The sequence below is a fragment of the Enhydra lutris genome, unplaced genomic scaffold (genome assembly GCF_002288905.1).
Source record: "Enhydra lutris kenyoni isolate GAN:26980312 unplaced genomic scaffold, ASM228890v2 scaffoldscaffold1, whole genome shotgun sequence".
Lineage (NCBI taxonomy): Eukaryota > Metazoa > Chordata > Mammalia > Carnivora > Mustelidae > Enhydra > Enhydra lutris.
This window is the reverse complement of record NW_019154085.1, coordinates 79,352,305-79,370,998: the sequence shown is the minus strand read 5'-3', so window position 1 is coordinate 79,370,998 and position 18,694 is coordinate 79,352,305. Positions and strand designations below refer to the sequence as shown.

At 36.8% G+C, this 18,694-nt stretch overlaps 1 pseudogene; it reads left to right on the top strand.

Annotated features, from left to right (window-relative positions):
* The first annotated feature begins 14,050 nt into the window (after window positions 1–14,050).
* Window positions 14,051–17,362, top strand: LOC111144036 (annotated as a pseudogene).
* Window positions 17,363–18,694: the final 1,332 nt, after the last annotated feature.

The window sequence follows — 18,694 nt, the reverse complement described above, 5'->3', positions numbered from 1 at the left end:
ATTTATTGCTTTATTCTTAGCACTTATAAAAAATACTCATGTTAAATGATACTTCTTCATGGAAGCCTTTCTTGACCAACCCATACCCAGCTTTAGGTTAGTTTTCTATTATACATTCTTATCAAAAGCCCTCTAGTGTTGTGCTCATAGCCTGGCAAATTGTATTAACATAATGATCAGTGCATAATAAAGGTTAAGCTTTGAGTACAGGAGCATAATAAGTGTCTGGCACATAATGTTTAATATGTATTTCTTGATAGAAGGATGGTTAGCTGAAAAAATGACTTCAAGAATCCTATCCTCTACCCAAGCCAGACTACTTCTTTCGGGTCTCTCATTTCTCTCTAACCTGACTATGCTATTTCCTATTCCTATCTGAATTTTTTTTTAAGATTTATTTATTTGAGAGTGAGAGAGAGTGCACAAGCTGGGAGAAAGGCAGAGGAAGAGGAAGAGAATCTTAAGCAGACTCCTTACTGAGCAAAAGCCCCATGCCGGCCTCAATCATGACCTGAGATGAAATCAAGAGTCAGGTGCTTAACCAACTGAGCCATCCAGGTGTCCCTCCCATTCCTATCTGATTTCTAAAACTCAGAAAAATCTTGGAAGTTTTCTCTAACAAGACTTGAACCAACCCCTGAAACTGTTATGTGCTACTCTCTGTGCTACCATAGTCCATTTATTTATTCATCTAATAATTGTTTAAACAATTTTCATCCTACTGATATAGGTGCTGCATATACAAAACTCAACAAAACAGAGGACTTACCCTCATGGAGCTTACATTGTAATGAGGTAAGGGAGGACAGGGTTAGTGGGAGAGACAGGGAATCTTAAAGAAATATATAATATAATGCCATAGACTGAGTGCTATGATGAAAACATAACGTGATCCCTTGCTTTATGGATAGTAGGTATGAGTGCATACCTTCAGAAGGGGAGTAAAACAAATTATTTTTAAAAGGTGGAACAAAGACAGTGAGAGAGTACACCCTGCAGAAATGCATGGTGTCCTTGGATCAGGGCCCATATCCCAGCTTCCTAGTATTTTACCACACATATGGCTCAGAGCAGAAACCGCCAATTTCTGACACCAATTCCAGGCTGGTTTTTTTCCACACTCCCAAGCAATTAACTCAATTCTGACACTCTGTACCTGGAGATAACATCAAATACCACAAGTTAAAGTCTCAGTCCTACAAGACTGCTCCCCACTCCACCCTCAATTCAAACACCAAACCTAAGTCCAGGCTTTCACCTGCACTTCTGACCAAATGGATATAAATGGAAGTTCCAACAACCTCCACACCATCCCCTCTACTTTGTTTGACTAATATGCTAGAGTGGTTTACAGAACCCAGAGAACATTTTACTGACAAGACTATGCAGTTTATTATAAAAGGCTATAATTCAGGAAAAGCCAGATGGGAGAGGTGCATAGGGCAAGGGCATATAGGAAGAGGCACAGAGCTTTCTCACTCCCTGGACAGCCACTATGATTCTCCACATGTTTGACAATGTGGAAGCTCTCTAAATCCCAACTTTTGGGGTTTTTACAAAGGCTTCATTACATAGGCATGATTGATTAAATCAATGGACATCAGTAATTTCATTCAATCTCCAGCTCCTCTCCCCTCCCTGGAGGCTGGAGGTAAAACCGGAAGTTCTAACCCTCTAATCCCATGGTTAGTTCCTATGGTGACCAGCTCCCCCAGTGTTACGTTCTGAAAGTCACTTCACAAACATAAACTCAGGTGTGGTTGAAAAAGGTTGCTATGAATATCAAAATAACTTCATCGCTTTTATTAGGAAATTCCAGGGTTTGGGGAACTCTGTGCCAGGAAGAGGGATGAAGACCAGATATATATTTCTTATAAATCACAGTATCACACCTTCTTAAAGGAATTCCCTTAGGTGTAGAGAGACGAGTGCCTGGGACAATATATTTACTGACCCCTACCTCTTCCTCAGGCATCCAAAGCTGATGACTAAATGGTATGAAAATACAAAAGTCCAGTTCCTTTGTTCTGATGCAATTCATGCTCCACTGGGGAGGATCATCTCTCCAGAGCCTTCCTTCCCAGAAAGGCATTACCTACATTTGAGTCCTCATCTCTGGGTCTACTTCTGAAAGAGCCTAACATAAGACAAGAGAAAAGAACATTCCATACACAAGAAATGGGAACTACCAAAATGACATAGATATAGTTGATATATTTTGAGGAAAAGGAAAAAAGTTCCTATGGCTAAGGTATGAGAAAAGTGTGGTAAGAAGTAACATCAGACAAGGTCTTAACTGGTTTGTTTGAATCTCTCCACCTCTCCCATGCCTACCCACTGCTCTATTTGCTTTGGGGAAGTCATTGTTTCTTGTTCATTCTTCTATCTCTGGCATCAACCTTTAATACAAATTTACCATTTTTTTTTCTTTTAGGAAATTATCAGGTGGATATTTGAATCTATTATCATATTGCCCATTTAGCTACCTGAATGTTATTTCCTCTGATATCTTAGAAATTTCTTTAATTTACATTCTTATAATTAAAAAAAAAAAAAGACTGGGTAGCTGGGTGGCTCAGTCAGGTAAGTACCTGACTCTTGGTTTCAGCTCAGGTCATGAACTCAATGTCCTGGGATCAAGCCCAACATTGAGCTCCATGCTCAGCAGAGAGTCTGCTTCAGGATTCTCTCTCTTCCCTCTGCTTCCCCCCACCCCACAGTTCTCTCTCTCTCTCAAATAAATAGAACTGCAGCAATATACATAGAAACAACTTTAGTTTCATAGTGAACAGACTAATAGAACAAGTTGATAAAGTATAAAAGAAAGTGTGAAAAATCACCTAAATGGCTAGGGCATTTGTGTTGTATAAACTGTCATAGTGTTAAAAATAAATCCTGCATTTTTTCCCATTATGAGCTACTTCTTTTTATGACTATTTTTAAAAATATATATTGGCTTTTATTATATCTCTTAATCATTTCAAATTCATGATGTAGTAAAGAAAAATAGTATTCAATTATATCTACGTTGAGGCTATAAGAATGGATACTGATATAATATTTCAGATGAACAAGGTCTATACAAAGTCCCAGTTCCAAATGTTTTAAAAATAATTCCATTACCCACATACACAGAAATAAAAATATTTCCAAGAGCAAAAACAACTATCCTGTGGGTGAACTTGTCTGTACCCAGGTAGGTAGTCTGCCAAGCACAAAATGAATCATTAAATATTAATAACTATCAATTTACTTTATAGCTGTCCTAAAAACATTTACCATATATAATAAGCTCTTTGCCATTGCCCATAAGTCATGCTTAGCTTCTGGTGTTGGACTGGATCCCTCAACTGACAACATGGTACTTTTTATCTTTAGCAAAGCTAAGGGTAAGTTCTGGACTTTAAATCAGAAGCTTTTAATAATTTTCAGGCTTACTGTAAGGTATTGGTGTTTTAATGATACCTTTCATTTATCTGTCATGCCCATACCATATCTTATCAACAATTTATCTTTTTTTAATTATAAATTTCCTCATTGTACATCATTAATAATAGCATACTGCATCAGTTCACTGTGACTGTCATAAACTTACCACAAAGTTGGTGGCTCAAAACAACAGAAATTTATTCACACAGTTCTGGAAGCCAGAAGTCTAGAAGTATAAAATCAGTTTCACAGAGTTAAAATTAAGATGTCAATAAGACTGCACTCTGAAGGCTTTAGGGGTGAATCTGCCCTTTGTCTCTTCCAACTTCTGATGGCTGCTGTCATTCCTTGGCTTGTGGACACATCTCCCTCTACTCCATCTTCATCTTGTCTTCTCCATGTGTTTGTATCAAAACATACTCTTCCTCTCTATTTTAAATATGCATGTGACTGCATTCAGGGCCTACCTGGATAATCCAGAATAAACATCTCCTCTCAAGATCCTTAACTTAATCACATATTTTGCCGTATAATGTAATAATCACTCTTTTACCACATAGAATAATATTCACAGGCTCTGGAGTTTCCGTTATGAACTACCCATGCCCAACAAAACCCATTTCTTTTAATGGAAATACATTCATACTGTGATGCTTTTTTATCTTCCCCATTTAAAACTATAAGTATATGAAAAGTTCTTAAAGATAGATAGACATTTAGTTAGAAAAACTGAGTCTTTGGCGAGGGGAAATTTAACTAATAAATTGATTTTCAGTTTCTTCTAAAACATGCTGCAGTGTAGATTGTTCTCACCAGCAAAATTCTGTTCTAAACAATTCTTTAAATACCTGACTATCTCTTCTTGGGTTTCTATAGATTTCACAGAAAAATCTTCATCTTACACAATCTCAGTCTTTGAGTCCAATAGTTCCATGGTAAGAACATGATGAATCTTATGACTAAGATCAGCAGTTAAATCAGCCAAACTTCTTAACTCCTCAAGTCATGATCCCAAGTATGCGTTTCCTGCCATTTCCTAATTAACCACATCTCTTAAAGAGATCTTTCACTTTCAAGCTATTCAAACTTATATCTGTGTTCTACCTAGATTAACAGAACTTACACAGCAACATTTACAGGATCAGCAACATAATTTTCAAGGCTCAGTGCAAAATGAAAATGTGGGACCCTCTGTTTCAAGAACTATTAAGAATTTCAAGATGATGACACTGGACCACTAAGCCAAGCATGAGGTATTTCTAATTATGGGCACCTGTGCAACTACACAGGCCACATCCTCGTGAAGCCAGCCCCACCCCTTCTTTAGACCTATTAAATCTGTCCTCAAGGAAGGCTACTGAGTCCAGTTTCCTCAGTTTGATTTGCAGCAATACCACCCTCAAGTATTAACATTGTTTTATGCCCTCAGAAAATCCACTTACTAACCAATAGAAAATAATAATTTCGCTAAATTTGGGAAATATTTTTAAAAAGTTAAATGTCTAAGGAAATGTTGAAAAACAAAAGTAAAACTGCGGCATCACGTTACCTGATTTCAAGCTTTACTACGAAGCTGTGATCACCAAGACAGCATGGTACTGGCATAAAAACAGACACATAGACCAGTGGAACAGAGTAGAGAGCCCAGATATGGACCCTCAACTCTACGGTCAAATAATCTTTGACAAAGCAGGGAAAAATATACAGTGGAAAAAAGAGTCTCTTCAATAAATGGTGCTGGGAAAATTGGACAGCTATATGTAGAAGAATGAAACTTGACCATTCTCTTACACCGTACACAAAGATAAACTCAGAATGGATAAAAGACCTCAATGTGAGACAGGAATCCATCAGAATCCTAGAGGAGAACATAGGCAGTAATCTCTTCGATATCAGCCACAGCAACTTCTTTCAAGATATGTCTCCAAAGGAAAGGAAACAAAACCGAAAATGAACTTTTGGGACTTTATCAAAATCAAAAGCTTCTGCACAGCAAAGGAAACAGTCAGGAAAACAAAGAGGCAACCCACGGAATGGGAGAAGATATTTGCAAATGACAGTACAGACAAAAAGTTGATATCCAGGATCTATAAAGAACTTCTCGAACTCAACACACACAAAACAGATAATCATATCAAAAAATGGGCAGAAGATATGAACAGACACTTCTCCAATGAAGACATACAAATGGCTATCAGATACATGAAAAAATGTTCACCATCACTAGCCATCAGGGAGATTCAAATTAAAACCACATTGAGATACCACCTTACACCAGTTAGAATGCCCAAAATTAGCAAGACAGGAAACAACGTGTGTTGGAGGGGATGTGGAGAAAGGGGAACCCTCTTACACTGTTGGTGGGAATGCAAGTTGGTGCAGCCACTTCAGAGAACAGTGTGGAGAATCCTCAAGAAATTAAAAATAGAGGGGTGCCTGGGTGGCTCAGTGGGTTAAAGCCTCTGCCTTCGGCTCAGGTCATGATCCCAGGGTCCTGGGATTGAGCCCCGCATCAGGCTCTCTGCTCAGCGGGGAGCCTGCTTCCCACTCTCTCTGCCTGTCTCTCTGCCTACTTGTGATCTCTGTCTGTCAAATAAATAAAATCTTTAAAAAAAAAAAAAAAGAAATTAAAAATAGAGCTTCCCTATGACCTTGCAATTGCACTACTGGGTATTTACCCCAAAGATACAGATGTAGTGAAAAGAAGGGCCATCTGTACCCCAATGTTTATAGCAGCAATGGCCACAGTCAGCAAACTGTGGAAAGAACCAAGATGCCCTTCAACGGATGAATGGATAAGGAAGATATGGTCCATATACACTATGGAGTATTATGCCTCCATCAGAAAGGATGAATACCCAACTTTTGTAGCAACATGGATGGGACTGGAAGAGATTATGCTGAGTGAAATAAGTCAAGCAGAGAGAGTCAATTATCATATGGTTTCACTTATTTGTGGATCATAACAAATAACATGGAGGACATGGGGAGATGGAGAGAAGAAGGGAGTTGAGGGAAATTGGAAGGGGAGGTGAACCATGAGAGACTATGGACTCTGAAAAACCACCTGAGGGTTTTGAAGGGGCAGGGGGTGGGAGGTTGGGGGAACCAGGTGGTGGGTATTAAGGAGGGCACGTATTGCATGGAGCACTGGGTATGGTGCAAAAACAATGAATACTGTTACACTGAAAAGAAATTAAAAGAAAAAAGTTAAATGTCCCCATATATTTCACATTGGTTGTCATTTTTAAGGAATAGGAAACTCAATTAACACTAGCTTAAAAAAATAAAGGTAATTGTTGCCTAATATTGTTGAAAATCCCCATCTACAACACAGGGTTGAAATCAGACATGACTTAATAAATGTTCCTATTTCATTTCTCTGAAGCCTCTTAGCTTTACCCTCCTCTGCCTACTGCCTCTCTTCTCCAACCAGTAGCAAAATGGTCTTAGCAGTTCTAGATTTAATGTCTACACATAAAAATGTCCAGAGATAAAGAGAGACCATTCCTTCAGTAACTGTCTCCTAAGATTAAAAAGTCATGATTAGGAAAAGCCTCCAGTAAATATTTGCTAGAGGCTCACTGTCTCATATATGTGCTGCACATCATCAATGATGTGCTCATTGCTGAACTAACATCATGAGGCAAGGAAAATTCCTGTCTGGGCAGGTATGGGTCTGGGTTCCTGCATTATGGTAAAGAGAATGGGGTTTCCCTTAGACAATGGAGATTTGGGCCAAGTGGATAGAACAGACAGCCTGAAAAAAATTTTAAATAGGAAGGAAAGTGATAGATAGGAAAGTGAGGGTGAGTGGGGAGATAAGAGCTGAGCAATGCACCATTTTTTTTTTCATTTTTTTAAATTTTTATTGTGTTATGTTATTCACCTAGTACATCATTAGCTTTTGATATAGTGTTCCATGACTGTTTGCATATAACACTCAGTGGTCCATGCAATACATGCCCTCCTTAATACCCATCACTAGGCTAACCCATCCCCTCACAACTTTCCCCTCTGAAATCCTCAGTTTGTTTCTCATAGTCCATAGTCTCTCATGGTTTGTACCCCCTTCATTTTTCCCTTCCTTCTCCTAATGTCCTTCATGCTATTCCTTATGTTCCACATACAGGTGAAACCACATGATAATTGCCTTTCTCTGCTTGACTTATTTAACTTAGCATAATCCCCTCCAGTTCCATCCATGTCAATGCAAATGGTGAGTATTCATCCTTTCTGATGGCTGAACAATATTCCATTGTAGATATGGACCACATTTTCTTTACCCATTTGTCTACTGAAGGGCATCTAGGCTCCTTCCACAGTTTGGCTATTGTGGACAATGTTCACAGCTATGAACATTGGGGTGCACGTGCCCCTTCTTTTCACTACATCTGTATCTTTGGGATAAATACCTAGTGGTGCAATTGCTGGGTCATAGGATAGCTCTATTCTTAACATCTTGAGGAACCTCAATACTGTTTTTCAGAATGGTTGTACCAGCTTGCATTCCCAGCAACAGTGTAAGAGGGTTCTCCTTTATCCACATCCTTGCCAACATTTCATGTTTCCTCTTTTGTTAATTTATGCCATTCTAACTGGTGTAAGGTGGTATCTCATTGTGGTTTTGATTTGTATTTCCCTGATTGCTTGTGATATTCAGCATTTTTTCATGTGTCTATTTGCCATTTGTATGTCTTTTTTGGAAGTGTCTGTTCATGTCATCTACTTATATTTTGATTGGATTATTAGTTTTTTGAGTGTTGAGTTTGAGAAGTTCTTTGTAAATTTTGGATATCAGTTCTTTATCTGTAATGTCATTTGAAAATATAGTCTCCTATTACCTGGGATGCCTCTTAGTTTTGTTGACTGTTTTTGCTTTTGCTCTGCAGAAGCTTTTTATCTTGATGATGTCTCGAAAGTTCATTTTTGCTTTTGTTTCACTTGTCTTTGGAGACATGTCTTGAAAAAAGTTACTGTGGCCAATATAGAAGAGGTTACTGCCTATGTTCTCCTCTATCCCACATTGAGGTCTTTCATCCACCTTCAGTTTACTTCATGTATGTTGTAAGGGAATGGTCCAGTTTCATTCTTCTATATGTAGCTGTCCAAGTACCACTTATTGAAGACATTGTCTTTTTTCCATTGGATATTTTTTCCTGATTTGTCAAAGATTAGTTGACCACAGAGTTGAGGGTCCACTTTTGGAGTCTCTATTCTGTTCCACTGGTCTATGTGTCTGTTTTTGTGCCAATACCATGCTGTCTTGGTGATCACAGCTTTGTAATATAGCTTGACGTCAGATGCTCCCAGCTTAGTTTTTTTTTTCTTTTTCATCATTCCCGTGGCAATTCAGGATCTTTTCTGGTTCCATACAAATTTTAGGATTTTTTTTTCCAGTTCTTTGAAAAATCCCAATATTATTTTAATAGGGATGGCATTGAAAGTGTAAATTGCTCTAGGCAGGACAGACATTTTAACAATGTTCAACTCTGAACATTCCCTCAACCACCCCTCAACATAATGACTAGGAGGAGGAACTCCCAAAAAAGAAGAGAATCAAGACAATGGCCTCTTCTGTGGACCTAAAGGATATGAATATAATCAACATATCTGAAATAGACTTCAGGGTAACAATTATGAAGATAACAGCTAGGCTTGAGAAAACCATTAAAGGCAACATAGATTCTCCGAGGGCAGAAGTGAAATCTAATCAGACAGAACTTAAAAATGCTATGAATGAGATGCAGTCTAAACTCTAACAGCTATAGTAAATGAGGCAGAAAAATTAATTAGTGATCTAGAAGATAAACTGATAGAAAGGAAAGAATAGGAGGAGGCCTGGAACAAATAGCTTAAAATCCATGAAAAACAGAGAAATCAATAATGCCTTGAAACATTCCAATGTCAGAATTATTGGGATCCTTGAGGGGGTGGAGAAAGAGAAAGGACTAAAAGATATATTTAACCAAATTGTAGCTGAGATCCTCCCTAATCCTGTCCTAGAGGCAGAGAGGACCGCTCCCAATATCAAGGAGAACAGACCAACACTCCAGAATATGATAGTAAAACTCACAAATCTTATAACCAAAGAAGCCATCCTAAGGGCAGTTAGGGGGAAGAGATTCCTTACATAGAGAGGGAGGAACATCAGAATAATGTCAGACCCACCCAGAGACCTCGCAAGCCAAAAAGGGCTGGCAAGACATATTCAGGGTACTAAATGAGGAAAACATGCAGCCAAGAATACTTTATCTAGCAAGGCTGTCATTCAGAATGAATGGATAGATATAGAGCTTCCAGGATGAGCAGAAACTAAAAAAATATGTGACCACCAAGCCAGCCCTTCAAGACATACTAAGGGGTATTCTATAAAAGAAGACCCCAAAAATAATATAGACCAGAAATTTACAGAGACAGTCCATAGAAGCAGCCAATGCACCAACTTTTACTGAAAAATCTCTCTGAATCACTAACGTATGCATGTCTGAGCTTTTGTTTAGCATTTATGTTGAAAAAACTGGTAGTAAAAATTGGGATAGCTAAACGATATATTTTTTAAAATTTTTATTTAAGGATAGTTGACATATATTGGTTTCAAGTATACATCATAGTGATTCAACAACTATATATGCCTTATAAAATGCTTACCACAGTAAATGTACTTACCATGTCACTCAATTTCTAACAATATTATTGACCAAATTCCCTGTCCTGTGCTTCTCATCCTTGTGACTTATTTTTTTTAATAACTGGAATTTTGTACCTCTCAATTCCTTTACCTATTTCACCTATCCCCTAACTCTATTCCTCGTTGGCAACCTCCAATCTGTTTTCTGTATTTATGAGTCTATTCCTATTTTTTGTTGTGTATTTTTCTTTTTTTAGATTCTACATATAAATAAAATCATATGGTATTTTTCTTCCTCTATGTCTTTATTTCACTTAGCATGATACCCTCTGGGTCCATCTATGTTGCTTCAAATGACAAGATCTCTTTCCTTTTTATGGCTGAGTAATACTCGATTGTTTATACATACACATCTTCTTTACACATTTATTACAAATGCAGACTTAGGCTGCTTCCATATATGGCTATAATAAATAATGTTGCAATAACCAGAGATATAAATATCCTTCTATATTACTGTTTTTGTTTTCTATGAGTAAATATCCAGAATGGAATTGTTGGATCATATGGTATTTCTACTTTTCATTTTATGAGGAATGTCCCTACTGTTTTCCACAGTGGTTGTGCCAATCTCCATTCTTATCAACAGTGCATGAGGGTTCCCTTTCCTCTACATCCTTGCCAACCTTATGTCTTTTTGATATATGTCATTCTGACTGGTGTGAAGTGATGTTGTGCATCTTCCTGATGGGGATACTGAGCATCTTTTCACGTGTCTGCTGGCTCTTTGTATGTCTTCTTTGGAAAAAATGCTTATTCAGGTCTTCTGTCCATTTTTAATTAGAATTATTTTTTTTTATTTGATGTTGAGTTGTAGGAGTTCATTATATGTTTTGGATATTAATTCCTTATAAGATCTATAATTTGCAAGTATCATTTCCCATTTAATAGTTTGCTTTTTTGTTTTGTTTATGGTCAACAAAATTTAAGGAAATCCAAATGCAAAAATACATTAAAACTACCATCCATCATGATCAAGTGGGATTTATTCTACAGGCACAAATTTTGTTGAATACATGAAAATCATCAGTATTATATACCACATTAAAATGTGAAGGATAAAAATCATGATCATCTCAAGAGATGCAGAAAAAGCTTTGACAAAATCCAGTATTTATTCATTATATAAATTGTCAGCAAAATGGGTATAGAAGGAACATACCTCAACATAATAAAGGCCATACTGTTAAACTCAAAACTAACATAATACTCAATGGTGAAAAGCTGGAATCTGTCTTGTAAGATCAGAAATAAGACAAGGATATCCACTCTTACCATTTTTTTTTTCCAACAGAATACTAGAAGTCCTAGCTACAGCAGTCAGACAAGAAAAACAAATAAAAGGCACCCAAATTGGTAAGGAAGTTAAACTGTCACTATTTGCTGATAGAAAGATACTATAAACAAAAAACCTTAAAGACTCCACCAAAAACGTTTTAGAACTGATAAACTCAGTAAGGTTGCAGGATATAAGAATCAATATGCAGCAATTTACTGCATTTCTACACACTAATAATGAAACAGCAGAAAAGGAAATCTTAAAAAATCTCATTTACAACTAAATTATAAAGAATAATAGATCTATGAATAAATTAAGACTGAGGAGGTGAAAGGCTTATATTCTGAAAACCGTAAGACACTGATGAAAGAAACTGAAGAAGACACAAATAAATGGAAAGATGCACCTTGCAAATGGATTGGAAGAACAAATACTGTTAAAATACCCATACTATTCAAAGTAATCTACAGATTCCATGCAATCCCCATCAAAATACTAATGTCATTTTTCACAGAGCTAGAACAAAAAACCCTAAAATTTGTATCAAACCCCCAAAAACCCCAAGTAGCCAAAACAATCTTGAGAAAGAACAAAGCTGGAGGCATCACAATCCCTGATTTCAAGATCTACTACAAAGTGATAATAATCAAAACAATAGGATACTGGCATCAAAATAGACACTAGAGAAATTAAATTTAATGGACAGAATAAAATAGAGTTAATAATAATAGAATAGAGATAAACCCATGATTATGTGATCCATTAGTCTTTGACAAAGGAAGCAAGGATACACAATGGTAAGAAGGCAGTCTCTTCAATAAACGGTGTTCAGAAAACTGGACTGCTCCATGCAGAAGATTAAGCTGGAGCACTTTCTTACATTACACACAAAAATATACTCAAAGTCATTTAAAGACCCAAATATAAGACCCAAAACCATAAAACTCCTAAAAGAAAACATAAGCAGTAAACTCATGGACATTGGCCTTAGCAACATTTTTCAAGATAGGTCTCCCCAGGCAATGAAAACAAAAGCAAAAGTAAATCATCAGGACTACATTAAACTAAAATGCTTTGCACAACAAAAGAAATCAAAAACAAAATGAAAAGATAGAGCTACCTTAATGACTTTATTGTATTGTTTAGAAATGCAAATTCTAAATGATTCTTTAAAAGTTATATTAAATTGATATATTCAATTAGGAAAAGTAGCACTGCAGATTTGTTACCAAAAGATATCACAAAATGTGGGTTGTAAAAAAATTAAGCTGAGGATATATATAACTATGTAATGACTTACTGGATCATGTAAAGAGCCTAAGAAAACTATAAATTATGACCCAATGCCCTTGCTTTTTCAAAAACAATGCATATAACAACAATTTTCAAGTAAGCTTCATTATTATATGACTGAATTTTTAAGTGATATTAATATAGGAGAAAGACTTTATTAAAATATTGGCAAAAACAACATTTTTACTGCCTTTGAAATGAAGTATTTTAACATATTATTTGTGAGATAATATGTTTGATAATTTGGTAAATGTAAACGATACTTAAGTGATATGTCCTAGGAGAAATAGAGAAAGATAAAAATTCACCTGTCATCTCATCTAGTTACTTGAAAATCATCTTATATTTGATACTAAGTATTTGTCAAACAAAAGTTAGTTAAGAGATTTCAAAACATGTGCACAAATATATTATTTCATCATTGATTATTCCTCTACTTATATCCACCACGAAATTTTAAGAGACAAATGCAAACTTCCCCATCAAACTAAAAATATGACTACATTTGGGTGAGGAGGGGAGGTATCCTGCAAAGTAATGGAGCTTCCTCTTCTCTAGTGTCTATCCCAAGAGGTTAGCCAGGACTGTTTTTGAGAACTGAGTTGCCCCTTGTCCCATGAGAAAGGTAAGAGATTTTTTTGTTTTCAAAAGTATTTATCCAAGAGGATTAAGTCAGTAAGAGCTAAAATGAAGAGAGAATGAAACATGTTACTGAGTGGTTATGTCCCCATAAGAAGCTTCCTTGAGCTGAAGAACAAAACAGGGATTATATGTTCTGGTCCACTCAATCACTGCTGAGACATACTCTTGTTTAAGAGGCAAGATTTTTTTTTTTTTTACTTAACATATTTTATTTAGACAAAATATTTGGAAAGGTCCATGTGTAAGTATCATATCTATCAGAGAATTAGAAGCTGGATATCAGTAGTTAAAATGCAAGGGAATGAAATACAGACTTATAAGCAGAATTTGACCTATTTTCTATATGTAATTTTGTAGCAGTGTATTAAAGTAAAATCTGATAAACACATATATGTGTGTATGTATCTATTTCTTTTTTTCTATCATTCCATCTAGGCATATGATTTCCACACATGCACAAAATGGCCTTAAATTTTGGAAACTACATAACTAAAAAGAGTATGAGTGTAATGAGGGAGAATATAGAGTAATCCAGAAGGCTAAAATAAGAAACTCTGAGATGGCCCATAGCCTCCCTACCCTCCCGCGACACTCAACCCTGGGATCCCCCGGCTTGCCTGCCCGCCCTGGACGACAAGGAAGCAGCCTTTGATGATGCAGTAGAAGAATGTGTAATCAATGAAGAGTACAAAATATGGTAGAAGAACACCCCTTTTCTTTACGATTTGGTAATGACCCATGCCCTGGAGTGGCCTAGCCTAACTGTGCAGTGGCTTCAGATGTAACCAGACCAGAAGGGAAAGACTTCAGCATTCATCGACTTGTCCTGGGAACACACACGTCCGATGAACAAAACCATCTTGTGATAGCCAGTGTGCAGCTCCCTAACGATGATGCTCAGTTTGATGCTTCACACTACGACAGTGAGAAAGGAGAATTTGGAGGTTTTGGCTCAGTTAGTGGAAAAATTGAAATAGAAATCAAGATCAACCATGAAGGAGAAGTAAACCGGGCACGTTATATGCCCCAGAATCCTTGCATCATTGCAACAAAGACTCCATCCAGTGGTGTTCTTGTTTTTGACTATACAAAACATCCTTCCAAACCAGACCCTTCTGGAGAGTGCAACCCAGACTTGCGTCTCCATGGACATCAGAAGGAAGGCTATGGACTTTCTTGGAACCCAAATCTCAGTGGGCACTTACTTAGTACTTCAGACGACCACACCATCTGCCTCTGGGACATCCATCAGTGCTGTTCCAAAGGAAGGAAAAGTTGTGGATGCGAAGACCATCTTTACAGGGCATACAGCAGTAGTAGAAGATGTTTCCTGGCATCTGCTCCATGAATCTCTGTTTGGGTCAGTTGCTGATGATCAGAAACTTATGATCTGGGATACTCGTTCAAACAATACTTCCAAACCAAGCCACTCAGTTGATGCTCACACTGCTGAAGTGAACTGCCTATCTTTCAATCCTTACAGTGAGTTCATTCTGGCCACAGGATCAGCCGACAAGACTGTTGCCTTGTGGGATCTGAGAAATCTGAAACTTAAGTTGCATTACTTTGAATCACATAGGGATGAAATATTCCAGGTTCAGTGGTCGCCTCACAATGAGACCACTTTGGCTTCCAGTGGTACTGATTGCAGACTGAATGTTTGGGATTTAAGTAAAATTGGAGAGGAACAATCCCCAAAGATGCAGAAGCTGGGCCACCAGAATTGTTGTTTATTCATGGTGGTCACACTGCCAAGATATCTGATTTTCCTGGAATCCCAATGAACCTTGGGTGATTTGTTCTGTATCAGAAGACAATATCATGCAGAAGAAAATTCACTGAATTATGTAATGAGTACTTTCTAAGCTAGGCACTTCATACTAAAAGCAAGGCTGCTTACCCAATTTTCCCAGAATTATATAGTTTCTGAAGTCTTTCTATAGTCTAATGATTGCAAATCCCCAATATTTAGTGATACTCAACTTTCACTGAGTCTGTCATATCATAGCCAGTACTTTCAGAAAAAGTAAAATGTGAAATTTCTTTCTTGGGATATCATGAATCATTTTGGACTTACTACATTCCTAAATACACAGATGGACATGCTGTAGTCTCAAGTCTTAATTCTGCTACTTGTGTAGCCTGAACTATCACTTTTGCAAATCTCCAGCTTTCTCACTCATAAAAGGGGAAAAATATCTCTATCTCCCTTTAAGATTTACTGAGAATCAACTTATTAGGCAAAAGCACAGCAGTTGAACAATCACCATGAAAATTTTAACTTCTCAGCATTTCAGTTATCTCATTTATAAAATGAGGGCAGAGTTTCTTAATCTCATTATTATCGACATACTGAGTTGATAATTATTTGCTGTGGGAACTGTGCTGTGACTTGTATAGGATGTTTAGTCTCTTCCTGCTAGGCACTAGCAACACCCATCCCTCAGTTAAAACAACCAAAAATGTCTCCACATTTTTCCAAATGTCTCCCAGGGGACAAAATCATTCCTGTTGGGAACCAATGCATTAGAGCTGTCTCTAATATCCCTTCAACATTTCACACTTCTATCATATTAGCGAATGGATATGAGAGCACTTTTAACATCATTCATTCATTTAACAGGCTTTATTTTTTAAAAAATGGGAATAAGACAAAACACTTTAAGTGCTAAAGGTGAATTAAAAACTGAATCCAGGGGCGCCTGGGTGGTTCAGTCTGTTTGGTGGCTGCCTTCAGCTCAGTCATGATCCCAGGGTTCTGGGATCAAGCCCCTCAGCAGGGAGTCTGCTTCTCCCTCTCCCTCTGCTTGTCGCTCTGCCTGCTTGTGCTCTCTATCTCTCTGTCAAATAAATAGATAAAATCTTTTAAAAAATTACATTCCAAGGCCTTACTTACTAGGAGGGAAGGTCAGCTATACATATAAGTAATATTTTCAATATCCTACAAAGCAATAAAATTTTAGGACTAGAGAGTTAGAGTAACACACTTTAAGTAAATTGGAATAAGAAAAGCAGCTTAGGGGATTGTTTCTAAGCAAAGTAGGCCATTTAAGACAACTGTGCCACAGACTATGCTAAGAAAAGCTATTACTCTTACTAATGTGGTTTAAGCTTACATTATTAGAGTCATAAAATTTTTTGAATTTGAAGGGACCTTAGAGATCACCTAAAATCATCATCCTCATTTTACAGATGAGGAAATTGAATCTTTTCTCACCCCTTGTGTGTTGGCAGTGCACATACCAGAAATAAGCATGAAAAAATCTAAATTGATGCCAACAGCAGCAGGAGGTTGCTTAGTTTATATCACATTTTAAAGGGAATAACAAAAACCTTGACCTTCTGTTAAATTAGGAAAGAATCACTAATACTATATATCAGGATATTACAAAAAAATTAAAACTATGATGACAAAAGGAAAAAATTGTGTAGCCTGGCAGAATGTTAGTTTTCTCAGCTGGGAAGTTCAATGTGTGGGAAGAATTTCCTCAGTTCTGTGGATAGTATTTAAAAGAATTCATACACACACACAAACACACACACACACACACACACACACACACACACACACACACGTAAAGGCAGTGACTTCTCAATCTCAATTCTTTCCCTATGTTGTTTAGTGCACATTTACTTTAAATTAAAAATTATTCACAATTTAAATTACTGCAATATATTTGAAATGTATGGTGACTTTTCAGAGTAAGTCTGTTAATTTGAATTTAGTCTGCAGGGATGAAGCAGGCAATGGGAATATGTAAAGGAGGCCAAGTATAAAATAATAGTTGATAACACTTGCAGTGTATAATCTGAACCACAGGTCTGAGAGAATGCATATATTATACATTTCTCAGAATGCTGAGAAAATAGAATTCCTCAGAAATACCTTTCTGATTTTAAAAGTACATATTAGGGAAATTTAGACATCTAAACACTGAAAATAAAAATTGGAAGTTGAGAATTGGAATAAACACTTCTTATGCCTTTTAATTTGTTCTTATAAAATGATTGAAAATGTTTTTACTTAGTAGATAGATGATAGAAGGAGATTGTCTTTGTAGGAGATATATTTGCAAATATTTGTTTGGGGGCTATGTTTGTGAATTATTAAGCAAAGCTTGTGTTTTTGGTATTTTCTTTGATATTCTCTAGCTCTTGCCTATTCAAGATATGAGAAGTTCTCATTAACTGCCTTAATTAAAGGCTGACCAGGAAGAAAGAAAGAAAAAGAAAGAAAGAAAGAAAGAAAGAAAGAAAGAAAGAAAGAAAGAAAGAAAGAAAGAAAAAGAAAAGAGAAAAGAAAGAGAATGAGTGAGTGAGTCAGTCATTTTGGGGGGTTTTAAATTTTAACCTCTATTATTGTGAACTGGTCTACTTCAATTTGGATATTTTGAAGTAGAGACATTTGGAGACAAATCTTTTTTTTTTTTTTTTTACACTCTTAAATTTGAGTGACTTCCAGTAGAAATAGTTGTTAATGGCTGCTCCCCCTTAAGAGAATCAAATCTCAGTCCAGAATTTGCCACATGGGCCACCATTTATTGGCAACCTAACATATACATATAAAAGTAATACACAGAAATCTTGAAGATGTCTCAGCTTTCCATCCTTTTGTGTGCTCTACAACTACCTTGCATAGACAACTTGCCTGAGGCAAATGTGACAATGTTCTAGTATCAGATACAGTCAAATGTAAGTAGAGGATCATGAAACCTTCTTTTTTTATTTTTTTAAAGAATATTTTACTTATTTTTTAAGACCATTTTTTTCTTTTTATTTTTTTAATTTTTTTTTCAGCGTAACAGAATTCATTGTTTTTGCACCACACCCAGTGCTCCATGCAATGCGTGCCCTCTCCAATACCCATCACCTGGCTACCCCAACCTCCCACCCCCTGCCCCTTTGAAACCCTCAGGTTGTTTTTCAGAGTCCATAGTCTCTCATGGTTCACCTCCCCTTCCAATTTCCCTCAACTCCCTTCTTCTCTCCATCTCCCCATGTCCTCCATGTTATTTGTTATGATCCACAAATAAGTGAAACCATATGATAATTGACTCTCTCTGCTTGACTTATTTCACTCAGCATAATCTCTTCTAGTCCCGTCCATGTTGCTACAAAAGTTGGGTATTCATCCTTTCTGATGGAGGCATAATACTCCATAGTGTATATGGACCATATCTTCCTTATCCATTCATCCGTTGAAGGGCATCTTGGTTCTTTCCACAGTTTGCTGACTGTGGCCACTGCTGCTATAAACATTGGGGTACAGATGGCCCTTCTTTTCACTACATCTGTATCTTTGGGGTAAATACCCAGTAGTGTAATTGCAGGGTCATAGGGAAGCTCTATTTTTAATTTCT